Raw genomic sequence first — 13,709 nt, forward strand, 5'->3', positions numbered from 1 at the left:
TCTATTTAATCTCAATCAACAGTAGATTTGTTTTCTTTCTAATAAGAAAGGGGAAAATAGGCAGACTGCTGAAGACTTTCTCTGGGTGAATGCTTTTTTCTTAGGAAGAAAATAATCAAATAACGCAAAGTACCTGCAAGTAGCAATGGGTGCCATTCAGACTGAATAACCAGAATTTCAGGCCCAAACAACTGTCATAGAAGTGAAGAATTCGTTAGCCAGAATGCCTCACAGAAATCTGCCTCACAGATTTCATTTTTTCTAGAAAGGTACTTTAGTTTTGGCACAAGTATTATGATTCTGGGTGGGTGTTTGGAATTAAACGTGCTCAAGCTAAATAACAACATTTGAAGATAGGTAATAAACATTTTGGGTTGAGTCCTACAGATCTGGTCTGTAGGACTGTAGAGCCTCTTGCACCACAGGTAGAGATATGAAGAAAAAGCTGGAAAATTCAGGAGGGAAAAGTGCCCCCCCCTCGACATTTTCACCAAAGGAAATTTTTGGAATGAATGGAAGTGCTTTTTAAGATAAGGTTTTAGTCACTCATGTACAGCATTCCAGGGTATATGTACTACAGACATGGACATAATATTTTCAAAGATTTCAAGGATTTTTTAATTGCTTAAATGCGAATGTCAGCAAGAATTAACATGTTATAATGTATGTGATGAGAACACGTTATTAAAGAAGTTCACCATATCCTAGATGCTAATCTGAGTTCTAAAAAGTCCTAAATTGTTTTCAAAGGCCGCTTATCTTTTTCCACATCTCTAGGACCAGATTTCCAAAAAGGAAGAGATGCTCTGTCTCAGTTCAGACTTGAGCATAGCTCTCACCAGGGCTTTTTTTCTGGGAAAAGAGGTGGTAGAACTCAGTGGGTTGCCCTCGGAGAAAATGATCACATGGCTGGTGGCCCCGCCCCCTGATCTCCAGACAGAGGGGAGTTTAGATTGCCCTACGCGCCACTTGGCGGCACGTAGGGCAATCTAAACTCCCCTCTGTCTGGAGATCAGGGGGCGGGGCCACCAGCCATGTGACCATTTTCAAGAGGTTCCGGAACTCCGTTCCACCGCGTTCCAGCTGAAAAAAAGCCCAGGCTCTCACCAAAGAGGTAAATCTGTGTCTGCACTGTAGTACTTATTTAAAATGTTCTTAACCCACTACATACAGTCCTTAAGGCAGCTTTAAAAATCCATCCAAACAAATGCCAAGTTACACTGTCCTGATTGTTGCTCTTCCACCAGGATGTGGTGGTGAGTAAAAATGCCCCCTTTTCCAGAAATGGAATGCCAAACTAAACAACTAGGTAACATTAGCAGGGGTAGGGCTTCAGGTGGTCTCCAGAACTCACAACACACCCCCATGTTAAAATCACTGTAGACAGAATGCTACCATGTTAATAAAAAGCGTTCTACTCTAGTCTTTTCCTTGGCATGTCAGCTTTCTAGGTGCAAAAAGGGTATTTTGGTATGGAGGAGAACTAACTCATGTGAATCCTTCACTTGCAGAGGGAAGCGCTGAAACCCTGAAATAAGTTTACCATCTCAGCAATGTATTGTTCTTTAGTGACTGTAGAAGTCTCAACAGGAAGGTGAGGTTTTTTCAGACATCTAAAGCAGATCTCCAGCTTTTAGAGCCAGTGTAATGGTGAGAGTGCCCTAACCTGGATAGCCCAGGTGAGCCTGATCTCATCAGATCTCAGAAGCTAAATGGTTAGTAATTGGATGCCAGACTTCCAACGAGGACCAGGGTTGCAGAGTCAGGCAATGGCAAACCACATCGGTTGGTCTCTTGCCATGAAAACCCTGCCGGGGTCACCATAAGGGCACTCTCCACCACCAATGGGAAGAGTATCAGTCTAGGTCTGGGGAGACCCGGGTTCAAATTCCCACTAAGTCATGAAGCTCCCTGGTGACCTTGAAGCATTCACACTTTCTCAGCCTCTTCCATAAGGTTGTTGTGAAGATACAATGAAGGAGAGGAGATGTGTCATGCTTCTTGGAGGAAGAGAGAGGGAAAGTGGTAATACAAACAGATCAAGGATACACATTTAACTCCAACTTGAAACATGGGACTGTTTGCTTTATAATACGGCATAAACTCAACTTTCTTCTTTTCCTTAAACAAAAAAACCCCAGGCTGTACTGGAGCAACCAAAGCTAGGATGTAGGTTGCAGGTCTCAAATGAGCCAGATGAAAACCTAATGGCATAAGCAATCTCATTATTACAGAAATCCACGAACTCAAAAATTGGAATGGGCTGACATTTTGCCTTTTTATGTAGCCACTCAACTTCAAAACTCTGTTTCCTAGCAAAACTTTCCCTCTAGCTCGTCTGTGCTCCTAGGAGCCTACTGTGAACAGTGGCTGAAGGAATGAAAATTCTCATCCCTGTAGTTTTTCTGTAGGCTTTCCATAATCAGGGCTTGCTCATTCCATACTTTTTGAAAACCTCTTATGATGGATGGAGCAAAGACAGCCTTAGGGAACAGAGAACATGGAAAGATTTTCCTGCAGGCTTTCCTGAAGGCGAGGGCTTTTCTCGAATAACAAGGCAGTAGGGGAAAGCGTGTCAAACTTTGCCAGCCCTCCTTGAGGCTGCCTCCTTCCTTTTTTGTCTCCCCCCACCCCATCTCAGCACAGCAAGGAAAATCCCTTGGCAGATTAATCAGAAGCAGCCTAAAAAGGAACTCGCCCGCAAAAGACAAATGGCAAAGCAGAAGCAGAATGAGATGCACTCGGGATGCTGATCTAAGCTGACACCGCTTGTCCTTTCGGCTCATTAAGCCTGGCAGCATTTCTTCCCCACCAAGGAGAAGGAACTTCATCAAGGGAACTTTCCCCCAAGGAGCAGGGGAGAGAAACAGTCCTGCTGTGTCATGGGCTGGGGGTGGGGATGGAGACCCCTTGCTGAAAAAGGGAGGAGAAAAATACGCAACAGAGTCTGCTGGCAAGTTACTTAAGCAAAGAAATCTCCATCCCAGCTCCACTAGCACAAATTCAACATGACAAAACAGAACCTGAAGGTACAGCCACCCACAGATTTGCTAGAACAGGTGTCAAGAGCTGAGCGGCTATTTCACCGAGAAGGGAAAACACCCGTTTCTGAGCAACGTTTAATTTATCACTCACAAATCAGTTTTCCAAAACAGGGCTCCGAAACAAGGCTCGGAAACAAGACTCTCATCACATGCTCAATACCTCACTTTTACATGTGCGGATCTCAACATTTTTACCCCACTGTTTAAACAAATTTAGGGATGGGGGAGGAGAAATTTCTTGCCCCACGTTACTTTCCAATGCGGGGGTGGAGGGGTGGGGAGGCAGCCTCTATAATCTCCTTGGAGCTTGATTTTTACCTGCCCTTCCAATTAGAAAAATGTTCCATGTGGAAAGTCATATACACAGCTATACACAACCACTACTGGTCCTGAGCTAACTTCTGTCAGCTAAGTGAGTTGCATAGAGGTGTGCAGGGGGGGGGGGCATCTTAAGAATCCATGTCACAGTTTCTAAAAGCACTACTTTCAGGCTGGCAGGTAGTTTACAAGCAGAATGACAGCTACAATAGATTGCAGGCTGATCTGTGCTGCTCTGAGCATAATCACATCACTTTAGCTCTTGCTGGCTGTGTGGCACTGTATGAACACTCGTGCCCTTCAGTATAATGTAACAGAGAACAAGGCTCCTAGAAGCAATGTATGTGCAGGATCAACTCCATTTTAGCTGTAGCTGGATCTGGGGAACTGTGCACATGGAGAGTGGAGGACAGCCGCACTTTGGGGTGGAAGGCAAGGGCTTGGTGGAAGCAAGGGTGGCAGCCACACACTTTAAACCACCGAAGACAAGAGAGTTCCCTCTTACAGAATACAAGTTTGCCCTTTTATCATCTCTTTCGTCGAAGTGACACAAGCCAGAGGGTGGTCAGGACTCCTCAAACAGGGAGCAAGAATCTGAAATGTTTGTCACACTTCACTGGCAGTAAACTGGGTGAAGTGGAGCCTGTGCAACTCAACCAGCCCAAGAAAACAAAACATCTGAACCAACTGGGCACCTGTTAGCAATTTGTGTTTCTCTCCCAGCTCTTTCTTTAGAATGCTCAGATCAGCTTGCATGGAGCTCCTGCTTTATTCCCGCCAAGGCACTGATCAGGCATACACTCCTGTAAGTTCACCAGAGGCATTCGCTTTATTTATTTTTATTATGTTAGGCACCTATGTTCCATGCTCACTGCCAAGTTTGCTCTTGAGGCAGCTTACAATGAAATGGATAAAAACACAACACATGAAAAACACATTAAAAATTAACCAGCACGGGCACCTACAGCAGTAGCGGCATCTACAGGAGCTCTCCACCCAAGAGTATCTAGCCAGGACAGAGAGAGAAAGGCTTCACTCGAAGGACCTGCCGCTAGTTCTCACTTCCGCCATGGACTCATCATATTTTGGTCTTGGATCCCTAAGGGAATCAAATAAATATTTAACTCACATTTGCCAGGAAAGCATTTTTCAAACTAGAAGGGGGAAAGAAGGAGGAGGAGCAGCAGTTTGGATCTTCTCCACCTCTCTGCATGGGACCTGCACAGCCCTGCAACCACAGGAGCTAATTAACAGAGGGGAGCAAGACTGCTAGTTTTCAACACTCCCCCTTACCCAGGGCGCACACACAAATGAACTGCTTCCTTTCTCACATGCTGGCCCTTGTAAAGCTCAGAGGAGGGCACGGACACACAGTTTTGCCAAAGCCAAACAGGGTTTGGGCCTGAGCTGCTGGAGAACCAAATGTAAGCTGTTGAGCTCTTTTGCAGGGAGGGAAACCAAAGATCATTGCCGGACCAGAGGAGCTATGTAGTCTGCACGGACAGCTTCTAGCTTATTTTGTAAGGTGCACGAGAGAGATTCAACGTCAATTATTAAAAGCACTTCTTATAAGCTGTACGTAAACACAAGAGATATACACAGGTTCTTTCTCATCTGCAGCCTTATGGCTAGGTAAAAGGCAACCACAGACTGAGATATGCACTGCCTGTGTGTGCACTCCACTGCCAATCCAAGAGAGCAGGAAGCAGGCCTGAAATACTACTTGGCCATTATAAGCTGTCTGAAGTGAATCCTCAGGGATGTACAATGGGATATCCTGTGGAAGATAAGTGTGTGTGTGTTATATTATACCCTGGGGAGGATTCCAAATAGAGACTAGGCAGTTTCCCTTTCCTTCAATTCATGCTGCTCTATGAGTCTGTTGCTTCCACGCATTCTTCTCTACTCCCTGCCCCCAGGCTCCTTCATATTCTGTATGGTCTTATGCCAAAATTTTCGTACTCTTTTCTCTGTCTCCCCTCCCCTCCAAAGCTTTATTCACTAGTAAACTGTCAGACAACCACCAAAGCTCCAACTACACATCCTTTATAATAACATTCAATTTCTATACCGCCCTTCAGGACGACAAAACACCCACTCAGAGCGGTTTACAAAGCATGTTATTATTATCCTCACAAGGTGGGTAGAGCTGAGAGAGCTCTGAGAAGCTGTGACTGACCCAAGGTCACCCAGCTGGCTTCAAGTGGAGGAGTGGGGAATCAAACCCAGCTCTCCAGATTAGAGTCCTGCTGGTTTTATTCACTACACCCAACTGGCTTCCTTGTATGACCCACTCAGGCCTGGCTGTTCATGAGGATAATAACAACACACTTTGTAAACCGCTCTGAGTGGGCGTTAAGTTGCCCTGAAGGGCGGTATATAAACCAAATGTTGTTGTTGTTATAAGTCGCAGGGTTGCCAGCTCCAGTTTGGGAAATTCCTGGAAATTTGGGGGGTAGATCCTGGAGAGGGTGGGTTTTGGGGAGGGGAGGGGAGGGGAGGGACCTCAGTGGAGTATAATGCCATAGAGTCTACCCTTTCAAAGCAGCCATTTTCTCCAAGGGAACTGATCTCTATTGCCTGAAGAACAGTTTTAATTCTAGGAGATCTCCAGCCACAATCTGGAGGCTGGCAACCCTAAAGTCACTTGGTATCAAGCTGCACAGTGGTTGCTGCCAGGGTTGGCCACAATGCATTCTCTGTTAAAGGCTAGAATAGCCCTGTTTTTTTATTTTTATTTTTTAGATTTCAGGCTTTTCTGCAATCCTGGGGCTTTTCTCAAGCTTGTAAAAAGATCTGTCTTGTCTGACCATGGCCCCAGTCTCCTAATTTAAGTATCCACAGATGAGGTCACATTGAGAATTAGATATATTGATGCTGTTCAAATGCAGATCAAGTGGGAGGGGTTTGTCCTTCTCTCTATTATGGCGGGGTGTAGATGCAATGCAGTCTAATCTTTTTACTGCATTACAAGAAGCTGGAATCCCTCCAAAAGGCTTGTATGCTCCTTCCCCCTCCAGCATTAACCACATCATGGCACTACGTCTACAAAGAGCAAGAGTCCAGTAGCACCTATAAGACTAACAAAATTTGTGGTAGGGTATGAGCTTTTCTGAGTCACAGCTCATTTCTTCAGATACAGATATGAAGAATCAAAAAGAGTCCAGTAGCACCTTTAAGACTAACCAACTTTACTGTAGCATAAGCTTTCGAGAATCACAGTTCTCTTCGTCAGACGAAGAGAACTGTGATTCTCGAAAGTTTATGCTACAATAAAGTTGGTTAGTCTTAAAGGTGCTACTGGACTCTTTTTGATTTTGCTACTACAGATATGAAGAAGTGAGCTGTGACTCACGAAAGCTCATCATACCCTACCACAAATTTTGTTAGTCTTATAGGTGCTACTGGATTCTTGCTCTTTTCTACTGCTACAGACAGACTAACACAGCTACGCATTTTGATCTGTCCACAAAGAGGTTAACCACAGTTAGCAAACCAGTTTCTAACCCTGGTTTCAGATTTTGGTTAAAAGCTAAGCCTGGTCAATATTGATTAATCATAAGTTAACATGGAAAAGGAATAGAGAGGGCACCCACATCTTTCTATATTGCACCTACTCTCTTTGCTTATAGGCAGGGCCAGTGTGTCAATGGAGGCAGGTCCAGCAATCGCCTCCAGTACAGAGGCGCTGGAGGGGGTGCAGGGGCATGCGCTGTGGAGCAACTGAGCGGGAGGGCTGGGAGGACGCACGCATGCCAAGCATTCCCCCCATCTCCTGCCTGTCGCCTCACAAACTGGAAAGGAGCGGAGGAAAAGTAATGTTTGTTTGGGGGAACTGGGGGTGGGGACGGGACGGAATAATGACAGAAGAAAGCAAAGGGGAAGGGAAAGGAGAAAGCGGGAAGGACCTAGAGAAACAGCTGTGGCTCAGGGTGTGCACTTTGAATGAGCTGCTGAAGACTCAAATCCTTCTTCCAGGCACAAGCCTGCTGGATGCGAGGGCACCCAAAGACCATTCTGGGGTGGGCTGCTGCTGCTTTCTCTCAGGGTGCCCTCGCATTGGGGTGGGGTGGGGAGGGGGGCTTGTGCCTGGAAGAAGGATTTGCGTCTTCAGCAGTTCATTCAAAGCGCACACCCTGAGACGCAGCTGTTTCTCTAGGTCCTTCCCACTTTCTCCTTTCCCTTCCCCTTTGCTTTCTTCTGTCATTATTCCGTCCCATCCCTCCAAGAAAACTTGCGTGACTCTCATCTCGTTTGGTCCGTCTCTAAGTTGCCCTGTACTGCTGTTGCTGCCAACACACAGCTGCGGGCCAGGTGCGGCAGGTGGCCAGAGCGGTGCAGGGCAACTGAACAGTCTGGGTGTGCAACAGCCCTGAAGTTGCCCCCGGCCTCATGTGCCAGAAACTCTGGCACTGACCTTGCTTATAGGTCATTAGGATTTGGGGTGTGATAACTATTTCGGGGGGGGGGGAGGAGAAAGCAGCCTGAATTCTGAATCCTTCTAATTGTCTAACACAGTGTTCCTTAACCGGGGCTCTTGATGTAGTTTCAGGTGGTCCCCTAGACCACAACAAAAGAAAATGCAGAAGAGCTGGAGGTTTCTTTGAACATGCTGCAGAGGCAACCCGTTTCTCATATTAAATTTTCAGATGTAAACATGAATTTGGCTCCTCGACTCCCAGTTTTGCTGAATCACAGCTGCAAAGAGCAAAGTTGCATTTTAAATTTGGAAACCATTCAAGCAATTTCCCACAAAGGGACCAAAAAAAGGAATTAAAAAAATATAGGATATAATACAAACAAGCAAACCGGAACAGTAGCTTGCAATTCAACACAGCTTGAAAACCACTGATCTAGGTAAGCCAAAGGCTTTTGTCAAACTTTACTTTCTAGAGTTCAGCCCCCTCTTTTCTTAGTTCATCTCAGCACCATCTCCAGCTCTCTCCATAACACTATTTTAAAAATACTAGATGACATTCCAATCAATACAGCAAGACTACATCACGCAAACGGTTAAAATCACATTCTTATTCCTCCTGTTCAAGCAACAGAACTGCTGTGGGAAATTTTCCGAAGTCACTGCTCTCCGGGGTGCAGTGCCCTTACTCTGTATATTCAGCCTACGTGTTCTCTTCAAAGGTGCAGTGGGTGGGCTCTTTAGCTCTAAGAAGTTCTGAAGAAGGCAGGAACAAAAGAATATAGAGTGTTTCACATACATCCCAGCTTACCACAGACCACAGGACACAGTCAGGCCAGCTCATAATGACTCATTACCGCCATTTAACACAGCAATTTCAAGCCCAATGAACATAAATTAACCTCAATCATTTGTTGAGAAATTTACAGCAGAAGAGTAAAAACAATCTGCTGAAACGGTTGAATCTTTCGGCACAATTCATTCCTTTTCCACGAAAGGGATGAAAAGACCACTGAAGGCCCACCCGCCTCAGGACCTAGCATGCCAAGGAGAAAGGTGGGCCATATTTTAAATAACTAAATAAGTATCTTTTTAGTCCCACATCTATCCAGTAGAGCCCAGGTTATTCTTGCAGGCATGGGACACTAGAATTTTTTCCCTTATGTGGTGTTCAGCAGTGTACATAAGTCAAATTCAGTGCTGGATGTGAAATTTGCAATAAAGAATTGTGAATACATGGAATAAATAAAGGAATTGGCTCTATCAGTTCAGCAGGAATGAAGATTCTCACATTCCACGCAGGAGCAGCCAACACGTACCATCTGGCCTCCCATCCAGCCTTCCCAGTTCATAGCAGGACTTTCAGTCTACTTCTCAAAGAGGGCTAGCAGCTGCATTTGAGGTGTCACTTCAAAGCAGTGGCCACTCAACCACCCTAGTACTGGCAGGAAAGGCATGCCCAAAGACCCCCACCACTGCTGCAAAGAGCTTCTAGGAGGACAGGCAGCACTAGGTGTGGTGCTGGTAACACTGGTGGGGAGCATCAGTGCTGGTCCAGTCAAAGATAGCTTCCCTGTCTGATTTCCCTTCCAGACAGCCAGTGCTGCTCTCCTCAAAATTAAGGATAAGGTTGCCTTAGAGACGTCTGCATTAATCAAAGAAGCTGTTAGCATGTACTGTCCTGTAGTGTAGAGAGCGTTTTTCAGCCCGCAGCCATGGTGTGAGGGATGTAAAACCAAAGAAATGAGTTCTGAGATCACTGCTGGCAAAGAGAAGCTTGGATCTCCCCACGACCACTAGCTGAAAATATGTCCACCTGCGTTCTGTGAGAACAGAATCACTGTAGGAACTTCATCCTAACTAGCACAGGGTAGGGATGTGCCAAAACAAAAGGCTCTCCCGGGATACTGGAAACTTCATCATGGATCACCTCCAGCTTCCCAATCTTTAGAAAGAAGAGTCCCACAAGATAAGACAATCTAACCCAGAATGCTGTTTCCACCCAGGGCTGGCTCAGGAGTCTTCAGGCCAGCTGCTAGCCAAGTGCCCCCTGCCGTGGCCTGAATGTGCTTCCATGCCCTGGGCCTCCAGACATGCACAGACTTCAGTGGGAGAGGAGGTGCTAGCATGCTGAAAGTTGAGTGGGTGAGCAGCCTACTGGTGGCGGCAAAGCTGGCAACTGCCTGCTTCTCCTCTCTCCCTCCTTCAAGGGGATGGGGCAGGGAATGCAAACCAGACTCCTCTCCTACCCGGGCATACCCCAATCCACCAGACTTGAGCCGGGCACACAGGAACTCAGGTGGGAGAGGAGGCACTGCCGCACTGCAAGCCCAGTGGGTGGGAATCCCAGCAGCAGTGGCAGCGGCAGAGCTGGCAACTCTCTGCTCTTCCTTCCTGCCTCCCTCCTTCATGGGGGCAGGGAGGGCAGGCCAGGTGAGCATGCCCCCAGCAGAGCACAAGGGCCAGAGGTGTCATCTGGGATGCTCCTGGTGCTCACCTTTCCCTCTGACTCCCTAGGTAATTGCCTAGGACCGACTGGTACACAACTTGCCCATTTCCATCAGTGATCAGGTGCCTCCAGGAAGCACATAAACCAGACATGAAGACCACAGCCACCCCTATTGTCCCCAGCATTTGGAATTCAAAGGTACATCCTCCCAACATGGAGGTTCCTCTCATGGCTGAAAGCCACTGATAGGCCAAATGGCTCCATGAGTTCATCTAGTCCAGGGGTGGCCAAACTTGCTTAATGTAAGAGCCACATAGAATAAATGTCAGATGTTTAAGAGCCACAAGACATGATGGACTGAAGTGACTTCAGACGAAGAGGTGGGTTTGGGGGAGTGTCCTGGAAGTGACATCACAGGAAAGGGTGGGGTTTTGGTGCACTATGCTGGAAGTGACATCATCAGAAGGAATGGAGCTTGGGAAGAGCCATCGCCTGACCTTTGATTTGGAAGTGATGTCACATCCTTGCTAGGCTTCACCCCCAAAGTCCCCAGACATTTTCTGAGTCAGACCTGGCAACCCCAACATTTTTACAGAAAACATGAAAGACATGGAAAGAAAGAAGGAAGGAAGGGAAAAAAGGAAAGGGAGGGAAAGACATGGAAAGAAAGAAGGAAAGGGAGGGAAAGGAGGGAGGGAAATAAACTAAAATAAAATGTATGGCCATGGCGATACTCAGAGACCACCGGGAGCCACATAATATGCCTAGAAGAGCCACATGTGGCTCCCAAGCCGCAGTTTGGCCACCCCTGATCTAGTTCATTCTTTTCTTAAAGCCCATCTAAGCTCGCTCCACATCCTGCAGTAGTGAGTTCTGTAAATTAATTGTACACTGTGTGAAGAAGTACTCTTTTGTCTACCCTGAACCTACTAAGTGCTACTATTTTGAAATGGATAAGGATTTTACCTTTCCATATGACAAAACTGTACTGCATATTTTCAGATACCAAACTTCATCTTTTAAAATTTAATATTCAAGTGAGGGAAGATTTCAGGCAGGAGAAAAGGAGAAAGAAAAAATTGAAACTGACAGCTACAGTTTGTAGCCAAAATTCTGACCTAGTCAAAGCCTCCTCTTGGTAACCTTCCAAAAGTTAAATGCCCTGCAGGCTTCATGGTTTCAGCGTTAAGACAACAACCGAAGAGGCCCATGTATGTTAAAAGCAGTGTTACTCAAACTGCAAAATGAGACAGGTAGATACTTGGATAAAAAGAGGTATGGCCAAATTATTCTTTCAATGCCTAATGTGTGTGTGTGTGTGTGTGTGTGTGTGTGTGTGTTTGTGTGCGTGCACTTGTGCGTGGCACATACACAGATTTAATTCCCCTTCTTTTTCTTTTCTATTTCCTTTTCCTCTCTAACTTGCTGAAACTTTTTCTGAAATCTACTATGCATATCCCTTTGGGCAAGAATTACCTTTCAAAAGACAGATTTCTACAAAGTCTAACTTCATTGGCTGTCTATCACTTATTTCATTACCAATGGCTGTCTATCACTTTATTTCATTACCAATAATGAAATAAACAAGAAAACCAATTTCCACCATCCATCTTTCATGATCAGCCTGCATCTGGGAGTTGAAGCCTGCAAGTCAATGCAGTTGCTATTTTAAGGTTAGCAGGTCAGGTCTGCACTCCTGCTTCCTGCTTCTGAGCAGAACATCTGGATTCTACATGGTCACTCAAGGACTTTTTCATCTTGAAACCCTGAGAATTTCATAAGTGTGGGGAAAGAGGCACGGAGCTTCCTTTCCAGAACTAGCAACAAGAGACACAATGCCATAGTAAATAACATTCATTCATTTGGTGACACTGATTCAATATAAGCCCAGAAATAGACAAAACAAAGAAAATTATGTTCTCATATAAATCCGCCAAGAGCAGTTCTACACTATGACCATTTTGTGATGCTGATTCTTTTCCCCACACTGAAACGCAAACTGCATTCAAATAGGCACTCCAACCAGTGCTTCGTATTCAGCACAGTATTCCCTTTATAAACTTGTCTGCCCACCCCAAGGGCAAGATTCTGATTTCATGCTTACTACAATACAAATATAGCAAGTTTCTGCTTCAACTTGCAATTGTCCCTTTAAAAATTACTTTCTAGCTACTTTTGCTACTTAGAATTAGGCTAATTATTACTTCCTGGTACCTCAACATTCCACAGTAGATCCTTAACTAAGTGGGGTGGGTGAGCTTTATTTACTCCTTTTTCCTTCTGCTGCAAATATTCGGGGGGGGGGGGGCTGAAAATTGGGGTTCCACACCTCTGCTGAGATCTTGCAGCTCGGCCTGCCAGAAAGGGGGGCATCTATGCAAAGGGCGGGTGGGCAATCCCCACGTCGGAAGCCACAGCAGCATTTCTTGCTGTCAGCCAGAATCAACTCTTTCCTGCCTGTTTGTCCTCAACCACCTCTGATCTCCATTATTATCTATGGGGAAAACTATGGGGGCTATCCCAGGGGATGGGGGTGGCATTTTGCAAAATAAATCTACAAATTTTTCAGGAGACCAACTGTTAAACTGTCCTCTAAAGATCCCCCAAGTTTCAGGGAGACTGGACCTTGGGGAGCCATTTTAGACCCCGCCCCCAAGAAAGTGTTCCCCATTTTTTTACTATTATGAAGAGAAAATGACAGGAACTGGGGAAACTCATCGATTATGCCTTTCCTGGGGTTCAATCTCCCTGAAACTTTGGAGGGGGGGCGGTTAGAGGATAGTGAGGAGTAGGTCTCCTGCAAATTTGAAGGATTTTGGATCTTGGGGAGGTAATTTTGAAGCCCCTCAAAGTAGGTGCAATCAGCTGCCCCATTTTTTACTATTGTGAAAATGACAGGAACTGGGGAAACTCATGGATTATGCCTTTCCTGGGGTCGATTCTCTCTGAAATTTGGGGGGTCTTTAGGGGACAGATAGGACTAGCTCCCCCGTAAATTTGGTGAATTTTATTTGCAAAATGCCACCCCTATCTCCCTAGGGATTATTATGAAACACCCCCCCTGCCCACTTTGTTCATCTTCACAGAGCTTGCTGGTGGAAATGAAGTAACTGAAGTCCCCCACTAACTTCTTCTTTGCTCAGAAATACATTCAGGTATGCATGGGCACCAGGAGTGAATAGAAGGTAACCAACTGAGCACCAAAGAGAATTTGCTTTAAAAATAAAAGAGGCAACACAAATTGATTGGTGGTGGACTGTGGGGAGCCAGGGCAGTTAGCAACCCAATGGCAAGAGTCTGTGGTGCATTCACCTGTTGCAGTCAAGACAAGGATGGGGCAACACAGGGGCTGGGAGAAGGTCCAATATCAGACACATATATTCCCCAAGAGATTTTTTCAGAAAACTCAAAGTCAAATACTTTGGAAAAATTCCTCCCCTTCTTCATTTCACTGAAAGAAGACTCATTAACATTCCACAAA

General features: G+C 45.7%; 1 protein-coding gene across 4 annotated transcripts in view; it reads right to left on the bottom strand.

The window, feature by feature from the left end:
• EXTL3 (exostosin like glycosyltransferase 3) overlaps positions 1 to 13,709 on the bottom strand; it is a 196,010-nt gene that overhangs the window by 84,580 nt on the left and 97,721 nt on the right. The window contains exon 1 of one of the 4 annotated variants that reach the window (XM_054988407.1): positions 4,328 to 4,427. The exons of the other annotated variants lie outside the window; for them this stretch is intronic. The gene's annotated coding sequence lies outside the window, so the exon portion shown is untranslated. Of the gene's footprint in view, positions 1 to 4,327; positions 4,428 to 13,709 lie in introns of those variants that run through there. 4 annotated transcript variants of the gene reach the window in all.

Source organism: Eublepharis macularius, chromosome 1 (assembly GCF_028583425.1).
Source record: "Eublepharis macularius isolate TG4126 chromosome 1, MPM_Emac_v1.0, whole genome shotgun sequence".
Classification (NCBI taxonomy): domain Eukaryota; kingdom Metazoa; phylum Chordata; class Lepidosauria; order Squamata; family Eublepharidae; genus Eublepharis; species Eublepharis macularius.